The sequence below is a fragment of the Uranotaenia lowii genome, chromosome 3 (genome assembly GCF_029784155.1).
Source record: "Uranotaenia lowii strain MFRU-FL chromosome 3, ASM2978415v1, whole genome shotgun sequence".
NCBI classification, from domain to species: domain Eukaryota; kingdom Metazoa; phylum Arthropoda; class Insecta; order Diptera; family Culicidae; genus Uranotaenia; species Uranotaenia lowii.
The window spans coordinates 220,029,020-220,036,177 of record NC_073693.1 but is presented as its reverse complement, the minus strand read 5'-3'; the positions used below and the strand labels follow the sequence as shown (position 1 = coordinate 220,036,177).

Genomic DNA, 7,158 nt, shown 5'->3' with positions numbered 1-7,158 from the left:
TGTTTTCGAAAATCTTTAAATGCTTTCGATTTGTCCTTATAAAGCTTGGAACATTGCTGGTCCCACCATGGATTAGGAGGCCTTCTAGGAATAGATGAATTTGGGATCGGTTTTGTTTGAGCGCAAAGTGCACTTTCATGTATCATACGTGAAAGAAAGTTATACTCCTCTAAAGGGGGTAAAACATTCATAGAATCGATGGATTTTGTTATTTCGTCCGAGTACTTTTTCCAGTCGATGTGTCTTGTAAGGTCATATACCATATTTGTTGAATTTGAAGAGCTGGCCCCATTGGTGATTGTAATTTTGATTGGCAAGTGGTCACTACCATTGAGATCAGGGATTACCTTCCACTGGCAATCCAATGATAATGAATTTGAGCAGAGTGAGAGGTCAATTGCACTTGGTCTTGCAGGAGGTTTAGGTACTCGTGTTTTTTCACCCGTGTTCAAAATTGTTAAATTGAAACTGTCACAAATGTCATAAATAAGAGAAGAACGACTATCGTCAGTTTGTTCTCCCCAAACAGTTCCATGTGAATTGAAATCACCCAGGATCAACCTTGGCTCAGGAAGCACTGAGCAAAGGTCCTCTAGATGACTTCGATCCACTGCAACTCTATGAGGCCAGTACAAACTGACAACACATAAGTCCTTACCTCTTATAGTTGTATGACATGCAACAGCTTCAATTCCTCCTGATAAAGGGAGGTGGATTCTATAAAAGGAGTGGCGCTTATTGATCCCCAAAAGCACCCCTCCATAAGAATCGTCGCGATCCAGACGGATAATGTTAAAATCGTGGAAAGAGATGTTTGATTGAGAAGAAAGCCATGTTTCAGAAAGGGCAAAAATATCGCAACTAGTTTCATAAAGAAGAAATTTGAACGGATCCAGTTTAGGGATAATACTACGACAATTCCACTGTAAAACAGTGATATCTCCGACCTCTCGGCGTAAATTAGCCATCGAGAGAGATAAACACTGAAAGAATGGGCCAAGTTTGCATCAACTGCTTTAAAAATGTCTTTACTATAGGGAGCATCGCTGATACGATGTCTCTTATCGATTCAGATACGTTTAAAAATGATAATATTCCATTTAAGATGTCACTCAACTTAAAAATTCCCGATTGAATAGATGGATCAGTCGAGACTGCGGTAGGTTTTGGGGTTTTCGAACTCCCCGCTACTTCTGGTTTGTTCAGGGGTACAAAATTCATGGAAAATCCTGGCGGGACTGCTTTTTCTTTTCCTGAAGTAGATGGTTTTTGTCTACCGTTGATTGAGGAGTTAACTGTAGGTATTTTTTTTGGAATTTTGGGGATCTTTGGAGCTGGTTTAGAGCGTTTTCGGGAGTTGGCTACAAAAACAATAGGATGATCTTCATCAGTCGTGTCAGTATCTCCATTGTCAACTGGCAGTACTGAAAAAATATTACTAGGCTGAGGCTGAGCCGGGGGAGAAGCGCTCTTCAAAATAGCGGCGTAAGAACGATTTGATCGTTCTTTCAAAGAGCGCCTCTCCTTATCCCAGCGACTCTTAAATGCCTCGCACACAGAGATATCATGAGGAGAGCCCCCGCAATAGATACATTTCTGCTCTAATGCTGAGCACGCTCCTTCCTCATGATTCTCTCCGCAACGAGAGCACCGTGCTTTGTTGCAACAATGGGACTCGGTATGGCCCAATTTGATGCACCTTTTGCAACTCATTGGGCGAGGCACAAAGAGTCGCACAGGAAGCCTCAACATTCCGTCAATCAAGACGTAGTGAGGGAGGGCGGTTCCCGCGAAGGTAACACGAAATGAGGCTGAAGGCGAATACCCTTTAACTCCATTTACGACGTTGGCAGTTTTAAGTTGACGACAATCCAAGATTTCGACCGAAGTCGAATCAAGGCCTTTAAACTTACCAACGCCCTTGGATTTAATGTAGTCTTCCTCCAGACTCATTTCCGTTATCACACCCTCGATCTCTACGTTTCGAGACGGAATGAAAACATGGTACTCAAGCCGAAAGAAATTGCTGGCAACAATTTCATTGGCAGCTTTTCGATCAGCCACAACAACGCGCAACTTGTCTGGTCGCACCTTGGTTATGCTGGTCACGGAGGTCCACCTCGCCAGATCTCTGGTTATCTGAACCACGTTAAGTCGTTTTCCACCGGTTTTGGGCCGGATGAAAACCACCCAAGGCCCATTAAAAGTTGAACCATCTGTGTAGGTTCGGAGCCGGGTAGGTCTACTGTTAACTGTGGGTGATGCAAGATTATCATCCATCGGAGCATGGGAAGCATTTGAAGGACCAGCAACAGCTGAATCCTCCAAATGCTCCTCATCCTCGTAGGTGACACTTTCGTCATCCACAGTTAACGGGTGGGGCCCCCCGCCTTCGCTCATATTTTAAAACAGAGACACGAAGGCCTTCCGTGATAAAAATATGAGCGGAGCAAAACACGATCAAAATATAAAGGGAAAGAAGATAGCAAGTAGAAAAAGTTAAAATAGAGTAAAATAAACTTACAGGTTTTCAAGCACTTCTTAAAGATAAATTATTTTCAGTGTTTTTTCTTCTTTGTTGTAAACAAAACAAAACCACGTGGTCCTCCGTTGATCGATATTGGCTTCGGCGATGACAACGATGACAACGGCAACGAATCTTTGGCGAGCCGGGCAATGCACCCGCTATCCGTTCACGGTAGACAAATTCGGATCCGCCGGATAAACACCCAAACGGTACACAAACCTTCTTATTTGTTGTTGTAGTTGATCCAGTGATGATGATGTGGCTTTGTTTGGTGGCCACCCTTCGCTTGGTTGGGTTATATCAGCAGTCACCAAACGATGGCCTTGACCAACCACGTGGTTTGGGAGGAACAATACCTTCCTCGGTTGCCACTAATTGGATCAGCTCCAATGGTCCTTTGGGTAAACGGCAACAGCACGAAAATCCGAACCCAATGGTTCGTCAGCAGGAATGCCCAAACGGTGCGAAAAAGTCCGGATGTGTCGGGCTGGAAACGCGACGCGTGAAAAACTAACCACACTTATTGCACTATTGTTTTGAAGAGCGGGTAAAAGTGCGACTGCACGCTTCGACGTCAACGTTTCGAATGAGTTTATTGCTTTATTTTAAAGTAAATAAACTCTGCAATTTGATTTTTTTTTTAAACTTAAATTTTTAAAAAGAAATTTGAATAACGTTCGTATCTTCAATTCTGATCCTTTGGATTATGCATTTTAATTCATATATCAAAATTTCACATTCTGAACTTTTAGTTCGGATTTTTCTATTTTAAATCATCAAACTCAAATTCTGAGTTCTGAATTCTTAACCAAAACTTAAGAATGCTTAGTTCTGAATAAGATATTCGAAGTTCTGTATTCAAATATGAGGAATTCAATTAATTTTCTTTAAGGGGAAATGAAAGAAATTTAAAATTGAAAAAAAAATTAAACAAAACTTTCAATAATGCGAAAAATGGAGCTAGAAATTCTGAATCCTCATTTTGAAATTTTAAGTTTAGTATTCGAATTGAAAATTTCAGTAGTTGTGCAGATCTTTATAAGGTTTTCAGTAATTAGAAAAGTTTCAGGCAAATATAATCAGGTTTTAAGAGAAAATTAATCAACCTGCAAAACGACGTTTCAACCAAGCAACGCAAAAGGTTTGGTATGGGTATAGAGTCTCTATAAAGCTGCTCGATTTTAATTTTTACAATATTCATTCAGGTTTGATCACCTGAATCGATTCCCCTGTGTGATCACCTATGGAAAGAAAGTACAATTAAAACAACGGAAAGTATTTCAATAAAGTTCAGTTTGCCCTATTCTACCCAATCCCACCGTTCAAACACAACATGCACCACTCACTGGGCTGCCAAAGCCGCTGTCACCGGATTTCGCCGGCAGCGACCGGGCGAAGTCGCCGAGCGCCATCTTTGTTTGTTCGAAAAGCAGCTCCCGTCTCTCGAAAATGCCAACGCTTGCACCCACACAGCCACACAAAAGCCGCCCATCCGTACACGCGAGAGCCGGTCTCCGTTTGCTGGTGTGCGCGACAGCGAGGTCCGTTCTCCGAAAACCGTGCCCCGGTGTGCGTGTTTCGGTGTTGATGTCGCTCCAAATTCGAATATCGCCGAAAAATAAAGAGGAAGATCGTGTTTGCTGAACGCGCAACCGTGCAAAAGCAAAAGGGGCAACATATTCGCATCCTAGCCTACTGCGATTTTCTCGTTAGCTTCGTGAAACCGGAAATTTCGGTGTTAAAATTAGTGAAAAACTGTTCCAAAGTGTCTGCGACGGACGGCCGGAGGTGGCCAGCAACAGCAAATTGCACCAGTGACCGCCGGAAGTGGTGCGTTCTAGGGGTTTCGGTCGAGTTTTCTGAACCTAGACTCCGGAGACTTGGGAATCGAACGAACAAGATTAATACCGTGGATGGTGGCTGGCCTTTCTCTGCCTCGGGCTTTTGTTGTGTGAGTGTGTGTGCGTGGGATAGGTTTTTCTTTTTGCCCTTCTTTATTTCGTCGGTTTGTGCTATTTCGGATTCGAGAAGAACCGACGACCGACCGGGAGGAAGCAGCAATCCAACCCACAAATCGGGATCGCTAGCTGGGTTCCGTGAATCTGGAATGTCCACCCGGGATGGTTACTTTGATGATTTGATGTAACTGGGAGGGATTGGTTTTTTAAATCACACGTATTGATCTGCTTAAAAATTGGGATGCCAGCTCCCGGAAACAGTTGAACCGCGGATAATCCAGGATACGGAAATCGGTACTAAGAAACTTGTCCTCTATCTCGTTTTCGACGGTGTTTGTTCCAGCGTTCAGCGGGTGTTGACAAAGAAGAAAACCGGTAAGTTGAATTGTTAACTTTAAAATTTTATTTATATTTTTATGTTATTTGTTTCAGAGGCAGGGCTGGTAGCGAGTCACTTTTTAGTGACTTGGTCACTTTTTTTGGGTCAGTCACTAAAAAGTCACTTTTTTCATCATTTGGTCACTAAAGTCACTATTTTCCGAAAAATGGTCACTTTTATCACCAAAAGTCACTTTTTTCACCGATAATAAACCAATGAAAAAGTAATTTGAATTGCGCGTGTTAATATTGACGGTAGTAACGGTAAATTACTTGATCAGTCAGTCAGAAATTTTTTTCGCCTCCGGCGGAACTTCGGCATGAATCACCCTTGGCTTGAGACATTTCGATCTACGACATTATTTGACGTTCGTGAATTGAAACTAACTTTGATTGTAGATTCTAGTTTTTAGTTCAATCAACCTTTTGTATTGGAGCTCAAAACTTGATATACAAAAACCCTATCTCGTCTTTAGTTAGAATGGGTTTTTATTAAAAAGCGTAACTAAGATTGAGATTGAAACGAACCATTTTTTTATGAAAAAAAATCTTTTATGTCATAACAAATGTTATGATGATATGAAATATTCTTTAAAAAACAATTTCAGACTCAATTTTATTTCGTGTTTTTTGTTCTTCTAAATACTTAAAAAAAGGATTGTAAAAATTTACACAAGGCCACAAAAATTACATTTTTTTTTTTAAGGTGCAATGAATTTAAACGGTAATTTCAACTAATTTGGGTTCCCTGAATCTAAATATGTATGCAATATTTCTATCAGCTTTTATATTTATTATTATTTATTTCGTCTTTGGTTTAATTACCGTACAGACTGATGACTTAAAAACTAGGAAATTCTTCTTAAGCCTATTTTAAAACGACGTTTGCACATATTAAAATTAAACAAATTATACACTAAATTAAAAAGTTCACAACACTTATCAATAGGGTGGTTTTGGCCATAGGCAGTACGGTGGTGAGGACACTATTTACCAAATCAATAATTGAAAAAAAAGCACCAAAATGGTTATGATGAAACATGTTTATTGAAAAAAAAAACTCTTCCTGAAATGTTTTTAAAAACTAATCTTTTTTATTTCCATATTGTTTTTTCAATTTTTTAAATAAATCTACCGAATTTTATTGTACAGTTATTTTTTCAATTTTATAATCAACTTGCCGGACTTTTTTTAATCAAGCTTTTTAAATTTTTAAGACATATTTTTAACAATTGTTTCTTTGTTTTTAAATTCTAAATTTTCGTGTTCTTCAACCATAAGTCTTTAACTCCAAATTTTAAATAAAAAAAACATAATTTCAACCTTCTGTTCTTTCAGGACCCAATATTTTAATCAAAAGAGACAAAATACTCAGAGCTTGTAATTCAAAGCTTAAAAACTTGCGATTGAAACTTTAAAAACTTTTTATTAATATTTTTTATATGAAATCATATTTTAAGATCGATCATGATTTTTAAATTAATCTAAAAAGTTTGAAAAATTGTTCTAAGTAGCAAATTTCAAAATAAATTTTAATACGCAGTGTTAATAACAAAAATTTTGAACTCATTATTTTTAATTGTTTATCAGCTTTTATCATTCACATAATTACTCATTTTCTAACATTTCTTTGTCAGTGTAGTTGAACATGGAGGATTTTACTTTATTAAAGGTTTTATGTCTTGCTTCTATAACTGGCATTTGTAAAATAATTATAAATATATTCTTCTTTTTATAAAATTAAATTAAAACATCAAACATTGAATAAATTCTGTTCAAAATTCATTTCTTATTCAGTAATCGGTAATTTACATTTTAAATCGTGATTAAATATTTTTTGTTCAAATTAAAAAATTACAGTGGAATTTCTCACTAAACTTCCAGTTAAAAATGAGGAAAAGAATTCCAAATTTAGATGAATAAAAATTAACAATTATTATCATTTTCCTAACATCTATTCATGCTAAGTTTTGTACAAGATTTGACATTTATTTTAGAATTCAGATATTTTTTAATTTTAAATTTGCTAAGAAATTCTTTTGAAACTAATTTATTTCTAACTTTCTTGACTTATCGAAAATTTGAAACATTCATTGTAATATGTTTCCAAAATTTTGTTTATCAGTCATTTTTTTAGTTTTTGTGTTGAACATGAGTGACAAATGGTGTAAGAAAACCCTTTCCTTTTCAATTGTTTATTTTTGGTATTGTTATTAATTTTATCTAAATTTGAATTTTGAAAACCCCCCCGGAAGGGTCCATCGCACGGGCCTGACTGGTCACATTTTTTGTACT

The 7,158-nt window shown here is 37.7% G+C and overlaps 1 protein-coding gene across 2 annotated transcripts in view; it reads left to right on the top strand.

Moving 5' to 3' along the window:
* LOC129750849 (trithorax group protein osa-like) overlaps positions 1 to 7,158 on the top strand; it is a 340,339-nt gene that overhangs the window by 60,248 nt on the left and 272,933 nt on the right. The window contains exon 1 of one of the 2 annotated variants that reach the window (XM_055745951.1): positions 4,118 to 4,860. The exons of the other annotated variant lie outside the window; for it this stretch is intronic. The gene's annotated coding sequence lies outside the window, so the exon portion shown is untranslated. Of the gene's footprint in view, positions 1 to 4,117; positions 4,861 to 7,158 lie in introns of those variants that run through there. 2 annotated transcript variants of the gene reach the window in all.